General features: G+C 42.5%; 2 long non-coding RNA genes across 4 annotated transcripts; one reads left to right on the top strand and one right to left on the bottom strand.

The window, feature by feature from the left end:
- Positions 1-8,297: 8,297 nt before the first annotated feature.
- On the bottom strand, positions 8,298-10,267 carry LOC120683751. Its single transcript, XR_005678905.1, has 3 exons — positions 9,455-10,267; positions 8,923-9,019; positions 8,298-8,619 (listed from the first exon to the last, which is right to left on the bottom strand). It is a non-coding gene; the product is annotated as an uncharacterized LOC120683751 (long non-coding RNA).
- A 330-nt stretch (positions 10,268-10,597) lies between these two features.
- On the top strand, positions 10,598-15,135 carry LOC120683750. 3 transcript variants are annotated; one of them, XR_005678902.1, is made up of 4 exons: positions 10,598-11,260; positions 13,547-13,696; positions 13,835-13,961; positions 14,865-15,135. It is a non-coding gene; the product is annotated as an uncharacterized LOC120683750 (long non-coding RNA). The 3 variants fall into 3 exon arrangements; XR_005678901.1 differs by having other exon boundaries at positions 10,602-11,260; positions 13,551-13,696; XR_005678903.1 differs by having other exon boundaries at positions 10,603-11,260; positions 13,551-13,676.
- The last annotated feature ends 314 nt before the right edge of the window (positions 15,136-15,449 follow it).

The raw sequence follows: 15,449 nt of genomic DNA, 5'->3' as shown, positions 1-15,449 counted from the left end.
CTTACTTTTATGATGTAGCAGGGCAACGACACAGAGTCGACCGGTCAGACCGCTTTCTCTGACCGGTCAGACCAGCCGAAGCCGACCGGTCAGACCGGTCCAACGCAGAGTGGCTACAGCAGTGCATCGAGCACTATCGGGACAAGGCGAACGATATGTGCGAGGCTATTGAAGACCTGAGTGACTTAGATAAGTTAGGCCAGGGTTTTACGTCGGCTGATCTTTTAGAAATGGTTGATATTGGAGATGGTTCTATTCCTAGGCCGACTTTTGTAAATGCAAATTTATCGGATGATTGTAAAGCCGATTTAATAAAGTTATTAAGAGAATATGTCGATTATTTTGCATGGGAATACTCTGAGATGCCTGGTTTGAGTCGCGATTTGGTTGAGCATCGGCTACCGATTAGGGCCGGTTTTAGACCTTATAAGCAACCTTCTAGGCATTTTAATCATGTTATGTATGACCGAATAAAAGAAGAAATTAATCGTTTATTAGATGCTGGATTTATTCGGTCTTGTCGTTATGCGGAGTGGATCTCTAATATTGTGCCCGTTGAAAAAAAAGATTCGGGCAAGATTAGAGTTTGCATTGATTTTAGAGATCTTAATAAAGCTACTCCTAAAGATGAATATCCTATGCCCATAGCCGATATGTTGATCAATGAAGCTTCTGGACATCATGTTATCAGCTTTCTTGACGGTAATGCGGGTTATAATCAAATATTCATGGCCGAAGAAGATACGTCTAAAACGGCCTTTAGATGTCCTGATTTCGTTGGTTTATTTGAGTGGATTGTTATGACTTTTGGATTAAAAAATGTTGTGCTACTTATCAAAGAGTTATGAATTTGATCTTCCATGACTTGATTGGTATTATATTGGAAGTTTATATTGATGATATTGTGATCAAATCGGCCGGCTTGAGTCATCATTTGGCTGATTTGAGGCTTGCTCTTGAGAGAATGCGTCAGTATGGATTGAAGATGAATCCGCTCAAGTGTGCTTTTGGTGTGTCGGCTGGGAAGTTCTTGGGCTTCATTATTCATAAGAAGGACATAGAGATTGATCCAAAGAGAATTGAAGCCATGAAGAAAGTAGAGGCTCCAGCTTGCAAGAAAGACTTGCAAAAGTTTCTGGGCAAAGTGAATTATTTGAGAAGATTTATTTCTAATTTGTCCGAAAAGATAGATGCTTTTACTCCTATTCTTTGGTTAAAGAACGAGACTGAATTTACTTGGGGGGGCAGAACAGCAAGAGGCTTTTGAGAAGATCAAGAAGTATTTGTCCTCACCACCGGTTCTCAAGGCGCCTAAAAGAGGTATTCCTTTTAGGCTTTATGTGGCTACAGAAAACAAAGATATTGGTGATGTTTTGACTCAAGAAACCGAAAGAAAGGAGTATGCTATCACGTATGTTGGCCGACGACTTGTTGATGCGGAAATAAGGTATACATTTATTGAAAAGATATGCTTATCATTATATTATGCTTGTACCAAATTGAGGCATTATCTTTTATCAAGTACTTGCATAGTTACTTGTCAAGCCGATGTTATTAAGCATATGCTACAAAAGCCGATTTTGAGTGGTAGAATCGGAAAGTGGGCTTATGCGTTTGTTGAATATGATTTGGCCTATGAATCTTTGAGAGCTATTAAAGGCCAAATTGTAGCGGATTTTATTGTTGAACATCGGGTTAATGATGAGCATGATTTGAAAGTCGGTCATATTATTTGCACACCATGGAAGCTGTTCTTTGATGATCGGCTTGTGATGATAGACAAGGGATTGGTGCCGTTCTAATTTCTCCGAATGGCACTATTTTTGAGTTCTCAAATCGATTGGAAGAAGAGCGCACGAATAACCAAATTGAATATGAAGCACTTATATTTGGCTTGAAATTCTTGGAATCAATGGGCGTTAAACATGTGGAAGTTTATGGTGATTCACTTCTAGTGGTGCAGCAAGTATCCAAGGTCTGTCAATATTACAACGGTTCTTTAAATGCATATCTTGATAGATGCCTTGATATTATCTCTTGCTTTGATGAATTTGCAATCCGACATATTCCAAGAGATAGTAATCAGAAGGCAAATGCTCTGGCTCAGCAAGCATCTGGCTACAATGTTACTAAGAAATATTTTAACATGAGAAAGCTGATGCGAGCAACAGCCGAGTTGCTGGTTCTGGACGAACCGGTCAGACCAGACGCTCCGATCGGTCTGACCGCCCAGACCGGTCTGACCGGTCCAGAAACCGGTCTGACCGGTCAGACTGCTGAAAACAGCGAGTCGGCCGCCGCTTCCAATTCCAAAGGGAAGGCCGAGGTTGCTGATTGGAGGGTACCTATTGTGACATATTTAAAGGACCCTGGTCATAGTGCGGAGAGGAATATTCGGCGTTTGACATATAAATACATTTTGATCGACGATGAGCTTTATCATCGGACCGCCGAAGATGTTCTTCTCAAATACTTAGATTCTGATCAGGCTCGTGTTGCTATGGGGGAAGTTCATGAAGGCATCTGTGGTACACATCAATCGGCTCCTAAAATGAAGTGGTTACTTAGGAGAGCCGGTTTTTATTGGCCAAACATGATGGCGGATTGTTTCAGATATTATAAAGGGTGTGAAGAATGTCAGCGATTTGGTAATGTTCAGTTAGTGCCTACTGCGTTATTACATCCTATTATCAAGCCATGGCCGTTCAGAGGTTGGGGGTTGGATTTCATTGGTCAGATTAATCCCCCTTCTTCAAAGGGACATCGCTTCGTGTTGGTTGCTACGGATTACTTTACTAAGTGGACCGAAACAGTTCCTTTGAAGAATATGACACATCGAGAGGTAATTAAGTTTATTACAGAACATATTATCCATAGATTCGATATTCCTCAAACTTTGACAACGGATCAAGATTCATCTTTTATTTCAAAAGAGGTACGTGATTTTGCCGAATTGTATAAAATTAAGATACTCAATTCATCTCCCTATTATGCTCAGGCCAATGGTTAGGCCGAATCTAGTAATAAAATCTTGATAAAGCTTATCAAGAAGAAGATAGAGGAGAATCCCAAGAGGTGGCATGAGGTTCTATCTAAGGCATTGTGGGCTCATCGTATATCTAGACATGGTGCTACTAAAGTTACTCCTTTTGAGCTTGTTTATGGTCAAGAGGCCATTTTGCCTGTTGAGGTGAATCTGGACGCTTATAGATTGGCTAAACAAAATGACATTTCTGCTGTTGATTATTATGACTTGATGATGGACAATATTGATGAAGTAAGCGACAAGCGGATGCAAGCTTTGAAGGAAATTGAGAAGGACAAACTTCGGGTGGCTAGAGCTTACAACCAAAAGGTAAAAGCAAAATCTTTTCAGGTTGGTGAGCTGGTTTGGAAGACAATATTGTCTCTTGGGACAAAAAAACAACAAGTTCGGCAAGTGGTCGCCAGGTTAGGAAGGACCGTACAAGATTTTCAAGGTTATCTTCGGGAATTCTTATATAGTGGAGACGATGCAAGGAGAGCGTCTTCCACGAGCACTTAATGGAAGATACTTGAAGAAATACTACCACAGTGTATGGCAAGATGCTTGAAGACGAAGATGGCCGGTATAGAATATCGTCCTTAGCATTATTTTTAGCCTTGTACTTTCTTTGCAAATCTATGTAACTAGGCTAGTTTCTGGTACTTGCTTTTTGGCTTGCAAAGCTCACCAAAAAGCAGGGGGGGCATATGTTGGAGGTCAAAATTGGCAAACACCGAGGCCGACCGGTCTGACCGGTTGGGCCAACCGGTCAGACCGGTCTGGACCTGTGCAGTCCGAGTAGAGTTAGGGTTTGTATTATGGAATCTGTTTGTAACTCAATTTGGAAGGGGTACGTCTTCCCCGGCCTATAAATATAAAGGCCACGGCCGATTGAGGTCCTTCTACCCAATCGAATCAATCAATTTACACTTTTTCTATTTTTCTCCAAACCCTATCTTTTCCAACCTCGTGCTGTTCTTTGCTCGTCTCTACAGCGTTCAAGGGCGTCTTGAGTGACCTGCCGACCTCAAGACAACCCTAGATCTTCGAGCTCCGACGGGGTTCCTCCCGAGCTTGAGGTTCTAGGTCTTCGCGAAGCTCTCTGCACCCAACCGGTCTGACCGGTTGGCGCGACCGGTCTGACCGGTCGCCGGGGCACTTCGTCCGGTTGCGATCGTTGTGATCCTGCGCGTTCTAGCGCTTGTGTGTTGGCCAATTCTGCGTCAACAGTTACTTGCTGCGACGATGCGAACTCGTTCTCCGTTCCCACCGTACCAATGCCCTACAGCAGATCGACCTTCCCCGCAGATGTCCCTGCTGATGGATGCGTTCCTGGTGCGCCTTCTACCAACAATCGAACAGATTCTGTAGTTAAGGTTGCATGCTTCGTAGAAATAGAAATTTGGATGGGTACTGATTGAATGGTTGGTGATGTGGTAGTGTGGGTTTCCATCCATGGGCGGGGCCAGGTTGAAGTCTCGGGGGGGAGGGGGGCTGAGCCAACATGATATGGCATTTAGGGGAGCTAAACTCTATCATTTGACTGCTATATAAGAATGTCGCAGGAAAACTCCATGAGCTGCCAATGGAGTTCCTGAGGGTAGGGGGCTCCCCCTACCCCACGCTGGCTCCGCCCCTGTTTCCATCTTAAATCAAGATTTGGTGTGATCTTTAACTTGCCGTTTGCATTAGAGAAACAAAGAGAAAGTGGTCTTGTTTTATTTTGTTGATTGTCCTGAGAGCATCTCCAACGGTCTCTGTATTTTTTATGGGCTAGTTAAAAAAGAAGAAAAACTCTGAAAATACGAATCCAACAGACTCGCTATGTGCATCGCGGCGCTATCCGACTCGGTAGCACGCCCCCCTCGCTCGCGAAACATGCAGAGGCTCCCCAGCTCGCCATCCCCTTCTTTTTGCGCAGGTCACGCCCTCTCGAACTCCCTCTCGGCGCAACCTCCTCCCAGGCGCGAGCTCCCTGGCATGGAAGCTCCCTCTCGGCGCGAATCCCTGTCGGATCCGGCGACCTCAGCGCCGGGGCATCTTGCCCTCGCTTCGATCCAGCGCGAGCTCCCTCCCGGCGTGGGTGAACCGGCAGCGGCGCGACGACCTCAGCGTCCCAACGCGGAGCTACTGGTGCTTTGCTGGTGGGTGGAGAAGGAGGCGTGAGCTGTTGCCTTGGTGCTGTTGTTCCGTGATGAAGGAAGCCAGATGAGGGAGAAGTGCTAGAGAGGGAGCTGTTGTGCGTGGAGTTGGAGGAAGGGGTGGCGCCATGGATTTGGGAGCTATGTTGCCCGGATACGCGGATACGGATACCGGTATGCGATACGGGGGTACTCCGATACGCCATTTTTCCAAAAATAAGGATACGGGGATACGCCAATATGTATAAAAAATAAAAATAAATAAAAGTTTCAGGAACTAGAATATGAGAAAATAGAAGTTCCAGGGACTATAATGCGTCATAAACTCATATATTCATATATTCTATAATTATTAGAAAAGGGAAGGGGCAAAGGAAAAAAGAACCAACCTTCGTCTGTTCCACGAATGGGGTCATCTTCTTCCCCAACCTCCGGCACTCTCTCTCTCTCTCTTTCTCTGTGTAGCGGCCAACTCCGGCGGCCGCGGCTCCTCCTCTCCCTCTCCGGAGGCTGCAGCTCATCGTCTCCCTCTCTAGCGGCCGCGTGGGCCGTGCAGAGGCGCGCTCCGGCGGCCGTGGCGGCCCGCCAGCGGCGAGCTCCAGCAGCGCAGCACCACCCTAAATAGTGCTTTAACAGGTGTGCGGGCCTCTGTCTGGACAGGCCACGCAGCCGCTGGAGTAGTAGGAGGAGGCACGGACGGGTGGGCGGGCGGAGGTGACGGCAAGGGAGCAACGAGCGATGGGGAAGGAGCAGGAGGAGGCACGGGCGGCGGTGACGGCAAGGGAGCGATGAGCAGCGGGGAAGGAGCAGGAGGAGGCGTGGGCGGGTGGCTGAGCGGCGGTGACAGCAAGGGAGCCGTGCGAGGCTGCTGCGGGCCTGCGGCTGCGCGAGTGGGGATGAGAGGGTGGCACAGCTGAACGGAGGACCTTTATACGAAGCGATTGAGTGGTGTTGTTAGGGTTTGAAGGTATCGGACAGGTATCCACAGGTATCCCACGAGTATCCGATTTATTTTTATTATTTGAAAATACCTAAATAGTCCGATACTTACGGGATACGTATCCGGGAGTATCCGTGGAGTACGGGTATCCAATACGGTATCCGATACCGGTACGTGAGTTTTGCGAAGTATCCGCGTATCATAGTTTGGGAGAGGAGCTCGGTTGAAGAGAAGAAGAGAGGAGCTGGTGTGCTGCGCGGGGAAGAAAGGGGATTTCCTTGTGCTCCTGACGCAGAAGGCAGGCAGAGAAGGAGGTGGCGGCGGCGCGAGGGAAGAGAGAGAGGAGAGAAGGTGGTGGCGGAGAAGGTCAAGTCGGCAGTACCGCCGTGCGCCAGCCGGGTGCCCGTCGCCAGTGCGCGCCAGCTGCAGCCGTGCTCGCGAGGAGGAAGATGGTTTTTTTGGGGGGGGAGGCTATCAGCGGGAGAAGGGAGGGGTGGAGGAGGGGATAGATGGAGAAGCTGTTGGATTTCCTACTTTTTGGATAGCTAAATAGCTAGCTAAATGGTTCGGTAAATGAAATTTAGTTAGTGTGATTTGGAGATGCTCTAAGAGCAACTTTAAAAACTCTTTATATCTTTCTCAATGGTCAATGGCTAGAAATAGAGATTTTAATTAAAATATATCCTCCAACAGCTTCTTTAAATGGTTATCCAAATATAACCATCTTTCATTCCGCATTTCTCTAAACTGTTGAGAGTAAAAGCATATGGAAAAAGATTTTTATGGAGAAAGCTCTTCAAATAATAATTTAGAGAGTGAAATTTAAAAAGACTCTTGGAGATGCTCTAAAGGTACCAGCAGAACAAATTAGTTGCCTACGCATCTATTCTGTAACCATTACTTTGATTTCTGTAAGAAATTCCTTTTACGGTTCTATATATAATTAAACTACGTCCTAAGCTCCAACATGCATTCACGAGATAGTAGGTATTGATATGGCTTAATTTTCTGTGGCTCATGTTTAGGATAGTTTTAAGCACATGGTGTTCGCTTGTGCTAACTTCAATTACTGATTGGTTTGGTTTTATTGGTAGTTTTGGTAATCAGATACTAGAACCAAGAGGAAGGGGATGCATGACCCTTATGTTACCATTCTCTTTTGGGAAATGTGGTGCTCAGAATCATTACTTGTGCTGGCCACCCATAGTATATACTAGAAACACAGCGTGGCATTGCCACTTTACACTGGATCGGGCCAGTAGAATTCGGTGTTTGCCTCGCGGAGGAAGTGCAACACATGGAAGCTTGACAGTGAGAAAATATTAGTGCACAAGCATTGGAATTGCTAATATGCATAAAGAGGAATTCACAATTAACAATATCTATAATTTATTTAAAACTTTTGTATCAAATATTATTGAACCTATTGATCTTGTTCATAAACATGTGCATTTATACCGTATTGCATTTGGCAAGACAATGATAAAAATTTCAGGTGGACTGATTTGGATTATGTTATGCATATAAGATTGTGGCCTATGTAGTATTATAGTTGATGCAAACTTTAGTTTATATATATAGTAATTATTGTATGTAGGCAAATGCAAAACTTATTTGTGCATAGGTGTCATGGGCTGGAGTTCGCTATTGCAATTGGTACATATTTTTTAGCATTCTATTGTTGTGATGATATTATTTAAGTAATACTCTGTATATTATATTGGGTAGCGAAATAGGTATATGATATTTTTTTATGGTGAAAGAAGGGATAAAATTATTTATTTAAAAAAATAGTAGATATATTAAAATATGTTCTGTTGTTGTAGAGTTACTATAACGAGCCATAGAAGAACGGTGGTATGATATTTTTTTTAGCAAAATAGGATCTTATGTTTGAAACTATAAAAGAACGGTGGTACGATTTTTTATTTAGCAAAATAGGATCCTATGTGTTTAACGAATTATGAAAATACTTTAAATTTACAATTTTGTTGTGTAGTAAAGCTTTAGATTTTGAAATTTTGAGTTGTTGGAACACCAGAAGTGAAAACTACCTTACTGAGGCTGTTTTTGTTCGTACCGTGAATAAAGTATCCCCGTTTCCCGGCAGATAGACATCATGCAATGCAAGAAAGTACAACTTTTACCGCATCAATTTTTTATATGATAGTAGAATGACCGTGTATTGCTATGGTTGAAATTAGACCATGTTAATACAATAAATCATGATGACATATAATAAATTACATAAGCTACTGAAAAGGAGCATATTATCAAATACAAAAGACGTTGCTTAAAGCCCAAACATGGAAGAGGCACCTAGGTACATATCTGCTCTGTCCGGCACATTATATATGATGCGTGTTTCTATATTTAGAAAAACCACAAGTCCTTAACTGTCCACTCAAGGAAAACCCTAAAAGAGAATCCTAGTTAAATTTATTTCTCAACATATTTAAGCTCCACAAAATTTGATCCTCTGTTATTTGCTTGCTGAATAAAGACCCATGTTCCTGAAGAGTGAAAATTCTCAACTTCTTAGCCTAGATTTCAGGGTAATAGCATGATCAGAAACAATAATACAGCTCCACCAGTCCTTGTGGCCTAATGTGCTAAACTTGAAAGACATGGGTAAGCATCGGCTATAATTCATCAGATGTATATAAACATTATACAATTTTCATCCATTAGAATTTAATTATGTGTCATATTAGAATCAAGTCATCATGCATCAATTACCAGGATCACAACATAATCAAGCCATCATCGAACAAACTGTAGAGGGAAAAAGATATTTAATCAGGCAGCGAAATTACCTGGAAGCTTCCATCACCAATGGAGGCAATCACACGAAATCACCAAGCAATGCACCCAATGACCATCCAATTTAAGTACTTTATTTGGAATTCATACCTGAAGCATCAAGTAATTCTTGTCAGAACAATTCACAAAAAGTTTCTGTCATGCTCCTTTAGCCTACCATCGTCGATATTGGCCTAAACAGTCATGAGCTGACAAGTTCAACAAGTTTTCTTAGAGCTTTCCTTTCATCCTATTTGAGCTCACTTTCATCTATGATTATTTTTTCACACTTCTTTGCTTCTTTTGTTTTTGTAATAGTATAGCTATGCCATCTAAGAGTTGTTCATGATGCATCATCAGCTCTGAAAATTATCTTTAGTAAGGACGATCCATGAACTTTTGATGCTATGTTAGCTTTGATCAGAGGCCTCCAAAACCTTAGTATCCCAAAAACACAATTCAGAAGAAACAAGCAGAAGTGAAGATGCATAGATGACAGAAATTGTAGATTCAAAAATTTTGATCAAAGAAAGAAGAAAGACTTACATTTTGGGATATCTTTTTCTCGATGTTGTTCTTGCTCTCCACACTTAAAATAACATATAGCAAACATTAGATGTAGATGGATATGCAAAAATAAGAAGGGCAACATTGAGGCTCTATAGAATGACCATACCTGATCGATTCTAGCAACACACGACAGGGTTCGTGCTCACATTCTGATTGATTCTTTCAATGTAATTTCGTTATCCTTGTGAAACTTTATGGCTTTTTCTATGTGGCATTGCCATCTTGACATCATTGTTTGGAGGATTATGCAGAGAAATAAGGTCACATGACGATAGTTTTCAACTATTATGGAAACTATGACACTGAACTACGTAAGTGCTAAATCTAACTGTATGTTCTTTTACTATGATATTCCAACTGACTAAATGCAACAAAGATACTATGAGCAGGATTGCAATTCGAATAGTCTGACAAAACAAATGACAATGCTCAACTGAATTCCAATATGATGAAACTCAGCTCGAGGTTAGTTTCCAATGCTCAAATGAACTTGAATAGCCTGACATATCAAAGCTTTGCAGAAGATAAGGCATGATGCAATTATGTTCCTGCTATTCTTTACTGAACACTTGAATTATCATATTAGTACATATAAACATGAAATGCTGCATAAGAATTAATATACGGAGGATTAAACAAACCTGAGTATCAACTGCTTTATACTGTTCAGGTTTTTTCCTACCATTATCACTACGCCAAGGTTTCTGCTTGCAGCCAGCAAAATACAAGAAATGAAATAAAAGATAAGACACTCTATGTCTGATGATCAATTATTGTAATCGTCCTACTTCCCACACGGTTAAAATCCTACTATTAATATTAATATTTCGAGCTGAACCAAGCCTCAATAATACTCGGTTCCATTAATTCACTCCCTAATAGGCAAGTAAATCTTACCTTACAATCCCTGGCCAATTCCCTGGGAGCGTGCCACGTCGCCAGCCGCTCCCGGCCGTCCGATCGGGGGCGCGGCCGGTCCAGATCTTTGTTTTTCGATTATTTTACACAAAAGTACTTGAACTTTCTCGAAATACAACATGACGTCCACCCTTCCCTCTCAAATTTTTTTTCGAATAAGCCCCTAAAGTTTTCTGCAATCAACACGCAGTCCACCACCCTCCCGCCGGCCACCGCCGCGTGCCCCACGAGCCGGCCGCCGCCCGCCGCCGGCCGCGCGCCGCGAGGCCTCACCTGCCCCCGGCCCGAGCTCACTGGAGAGAGAGAGATAGAGGAGCGACGGCGGGAGCGGAGGAGCGCAGGCCGCGGCGGCGGCGCGCGCGCGCTCGAGCGCGGCGACGAGCAGCGGGGTTCGCCGGCGCGGAGCAGAAGCCATGGCGCGGAGTGGACCTCCAGCGCGGCAGAGACGGCGGCCATGGCCGGCTCGGGACGGCGCGTCCCTCGTCCCAGAGCCTGTTGGTCCCTTCGTCGATGCCACCGGCAAAGTTCGCGATATATCCATTCAGCGCAGCCGCCACCGCTTCCAGACTTCTCCCGTCACCCACTTCCACTCCCAGCTCCTCCTCTCCGTCCAAATCGTCGCCGCCGCTCGCGGCCGCGGCCACCGCGCGCTGCTACTCCTGCTGCAAGTCGCGTCTTCGCGGGCCAGAGCACCTCGGCGAACCGCCGCATTGCTGGCCACGTCGCGCGCTCTGGAGCCGTGCATTCCGCCGCCGGCGCCATCACCCCCAAAAATCCTGCTGCCTCTCCACCTACTAAACCTGCACAACCTGTCTAAATCCCAACGAGATTCCTGCTTCTCGACTAACTAGAAGACAAATCGAGGTACATATCCTTTCCCTCCTCCACAAATCTCCCCATGGTTAGATTCCGTCCGATTTCATTTTTAATCTTCTGGGTGCATGCTTCCATACTTGATTACGTTGGTCATCTATGTTTGGTTAGCATCACAATTCACAAGTTTTTAGTTTCTGAAGGGAATGCAGTAGTTTTAACCGTCCTTACTTGTCCTGATATAAGGTTTGCCATTGAAACCTGAGAATCGCCATTATCAGCAGTGTATAAAGCAAATATTTTGTCACCATCTGGATGCCAAGCTATATCTTCAGGCCATCTATGCTTTGGGGAAAAACAATCTGTTTTACCACAAAATGAGACAGAAGGTTACTGTGCAAACCTACAGCTGGAAAACAATTAGCACCCCAATGTTTGCCTACCATCACTGATTACTTCTTAAAGAAATTTGAAGCAAAAGTCTATCTTGACTGACACACTGCATATTTCATCGTTATTAGGGGAATTTCATATCTACTATAACCCCTTATATCCATCATACCTGACATAAACTACATTAGCACAAAATTCAGCTAAAACCTAAATCATCTATGCTATATGCATCCTGAAGCTCCAAGCTATGTAGTTTACAAAACTGTAACAGGAATTAATCTTTGAATTTGACATATAAGGTAAAGCCACACATCATGTATCGCGGAGGGGACGCGTGGGTCACTGGACCCACCTGTCGGCGATTCACGTTTGAGTATTGACGGACGAAAATCAACCTAACCGCAGAAATGGTCCGCTCTTTATATATTATTTCTATGTATAATCATATAATTTTTTTGGGGGAAATGAATGTCAAAGCATGTTGAATTTGAAAGTTCACTCTTTGGAAATGTTTTAGATTTTGCAATATAGAGTACCTTTTTTAAGTGTATCTTCTATTCAAATGTGAAAATTTATGCAAGATAATTAGAAAATAGCATTGAATTGTGTTTGCTATGTATGAAAGTTATAGGTTTTGGAATTTGGAGCAACATTTGTGTTGGAAAGATTTTAATTTAAATGTGTTTCGATGCTCGGATGTTAGGTTTGACGGAGGAATTGGAAAAGAGATTTGGATTTTTCAAGGCTGCTCTATTGCGAATTTGTTGGTTTTGAAATTTTGAGTGATGTCCATATTCAATGTTTTTTTTTAATTCGAATATGTTTCGGTGTCCGAATTGTTGGTGAAATGGTCGTATGTAAACATTAGTGTGAATGAATGGAGGAACCGTTTTGAGTTTAAAAATGTACTCTATAATAAAATTGTAGGTTTTGAAATGTTAAAAAAATTTATATGGGGCACAGTTTCGTTCGATCGCGTTTTGGAGGTCGTGTTGCTCGTGTAGAAGTAACGAACGTAACGAATTGTTGCGTAATTTAAGTAAAATGCGAGGGTCTTTCTAACATTTTCTGAGAGAAGATAAGGATGGTGGGTTGATTATGAGAAAACTCAGGGTTTGTTTTGTAAATTTGACTCGGCTGGTTTTGTTGGATTGCGGATTGCGGGAGGAAAAGAAGACTGACAAACAATTATTGCTAGGATATATCTTATTTCTACAATATGACATGACCACATCAGTCCTATGAGCCTTTTAAAAGTAGGACAGAATTAGAAGTCTGAACATCATATACAAGGAGGATCTACCACTATGACTATCAGAGGAGATTGGAGATAACCCGCTCCAGGCCATGGAATACTTGCGCAGCGCAGGCATTCGGTATTGCATACATTTTCATCAATCCAGCTACCACAGCTACACATTCAGTGCATGCATTCTCCATTCAGAGTAGCAAACAAAAGGTTTGAGAGGTCTCATGCAAATTTCAGGCTGGGAAAATGATTGGACAACAATTCCTTAGAGAATGAGCGTTAAATTGACGTCGAACACTAGCAAACCTACTCTGTTGCAGTAGCTCATAAAAGTACACTACTAGCATGATGAGGAGGAAAATCTTAACTTCCTTTCAAAAAACCTATTAGTGAGAAACAGATTAGAGCTGACACTTTTCAACTGTTGCGCTGGCATCTCTTTCCAGTCATAGTGTCATGGCAATAAATAGACAATGCCTTCAACGCGGCAATGCCGCGTGTTACCTTGCTCGGTGGATCAGTTCTGGGTCTTTGCTCAGAGGTTCATGGGTCAGGGAGGAAAATACCGTATGGTTAGATTAGCTGCAGTCTGTTGACCTCTTTGGAGGGCAACAAAAAATGTGTGCTTCGAAAAGAAGATAACTCGATCTCCGACCAAGACCATTTGTTTAGCCTCATCTTTCATTGTTTTCTAGGCAGATCTTCAGCAGAAAGGTCAAAGAGATGCTCTGGTGGTTGGGGCTGAAGCTCTGAAAGTGACGGCACTGAACCTGCACCCACACAAAGCGACAGCGCTGACAGAGATGCTGGAGTGGTGCCGCTGAGGTGAATAAAGGAACATCTTGGTGCGATTCTTTCAGATTATTAGCATAATTTCATTCACATAAGCATGTCTCCTAATAGCCATCACTCAAACTGTGATTTCCACCCCAACTGGAGGCTACACTATTAAAATCTTAAATCTGTTTACCTTACCTTCGCAGGCACCGCATCATGCTAAGCTTATCACCATTAAGGAAGCCGAAACCCTCATTTCCACATCAGAAATCAGTGATGCCCAGAAACAACATTTATATTGGCTCAGCCCTGCTAACTTGCACCTTTACCTCGGTAAGTTTCGCTTACACCATGCATGCTCTATGCTAGGACCATTAACTGCTACTACTTATTTAACCTCTGAAAAAATATTGGGTCTATCCAAGTATGAACACATATAAAAAAAACATATAGAAAAACAGTATGAACATATAGAAAAATATTGGGTCTATCCAAGTATAGAAAGAAAAAATCGGGTACGCCTCCCTGATTCAAGTATGAACACATAGAAGAAAAAAAACAGTCCTTTCACAAGAGCACCTGGCTCAGGTATGAACACAAAGAAAAAAAATGTCCTTACCTATCTTGCCAAACTCTGCTTCGAATATGAACGCTATACTCTGCTTCAGAGCCATACGTCTAGGGTAGGGACTAGGGAGGCGTACCCGACTGAGCTTTTCACATATCTAAATGACTCATTACTTTATTCCGGTGCTCCTGTGTATTACTACTTACTATGCCAGTTCATGGTTTTGCTCACAGCTAAATCGTTAGAGATATATTAAAACTGCTGCTTTATGAAACAACCCGTTTAAATAAAAATACATTAGAACTTTTGTGATACAATAAGGAACTAGCTCTTCAGGGGAAAAGTATAAAGTACATACCTTTCCTTGGGACATAGCTCTTCTTGGTCAAATATATCCAGATTATGCATCTCTTAAAAACAGTATACAGATTTAATATTTATAGCACTTCTGTCTAAATAATATTGATATGAAGTAATTATCATTGCTTCGTTAATGGCACCTTAGCATGCCTTCTAATTTTACATTCCAGTTTGCACCAGCATATAATTGTTTTGAACTACATAGCTCACCCATTAGCTTCAACTGGCAAAGTCATTTAATTATAAGAACTACAGCCTCCTAAGACTTACTATAAGAACTCACTTCTGCCATACATATTCCTTTGCAGCTTCTTTAGCCATCAGGAATTGAAGCTGCCTCCAGTGTTTTGCCAAGCACCCAAATGCTGCTATAACCTATATGTAGGTTACTATCACCGAAGAAGCAATCTATTAGTAGACTGTAATATTATGCTCTTTCTATTCCTCACACATCCAGAATGCCCAGCGTAGATAAACTAATGTAGAGGTTTGATTCTTTTCAAAAAATATGCTTTGCCTTATATTTGACCTGCTCTTCCTGTTACCTTTACAGACAATAAATCTACTTTGCCATTCTTACATCGTTTGACTCTATACCGCGCTTGTAGTAGACAGCTTGATGCCTAGATCATTTTGCAAACTGACGCACCTCTCACACGTCCGCGTGCGATTTGTGATTGTAGCTTAAACACACAAACGTCTTCGAAATAAAAAAGTGTACAATATAAAAGTTCTTCAACATTTCAAAACCTACAACTTTGTTACATATCAAATTTTAAAATTCAAAACTCTTTTGTAATTTCTTTGCACAAATGTTTACATTTTAACAAAAGATACACTTGAAAAGAAAAGTTGCTCAATAATTCAAAATCTAAAATATTTTTAAAGAGCAA

This window comes from Panicum virgatum, chromosome 7N (assembly GCF_016808335.1).
Source record: "Panicum virgatum strain AP13 chromosome 7N, P.virgatum_v5, whole genome shotgun sequence".
NCBI classification, from domain to species: domain Eukaryota; kingdom Viridiplantae; phylum Streptophyta; class Magnoliopsida; order Poales; family Poaceae; genus Panicum; species Panicum virgatum.
Note: the sequence above shows the minus strand (reverse complement) of the source record. Positions and strands in the feature narration are given on the sequence as shown.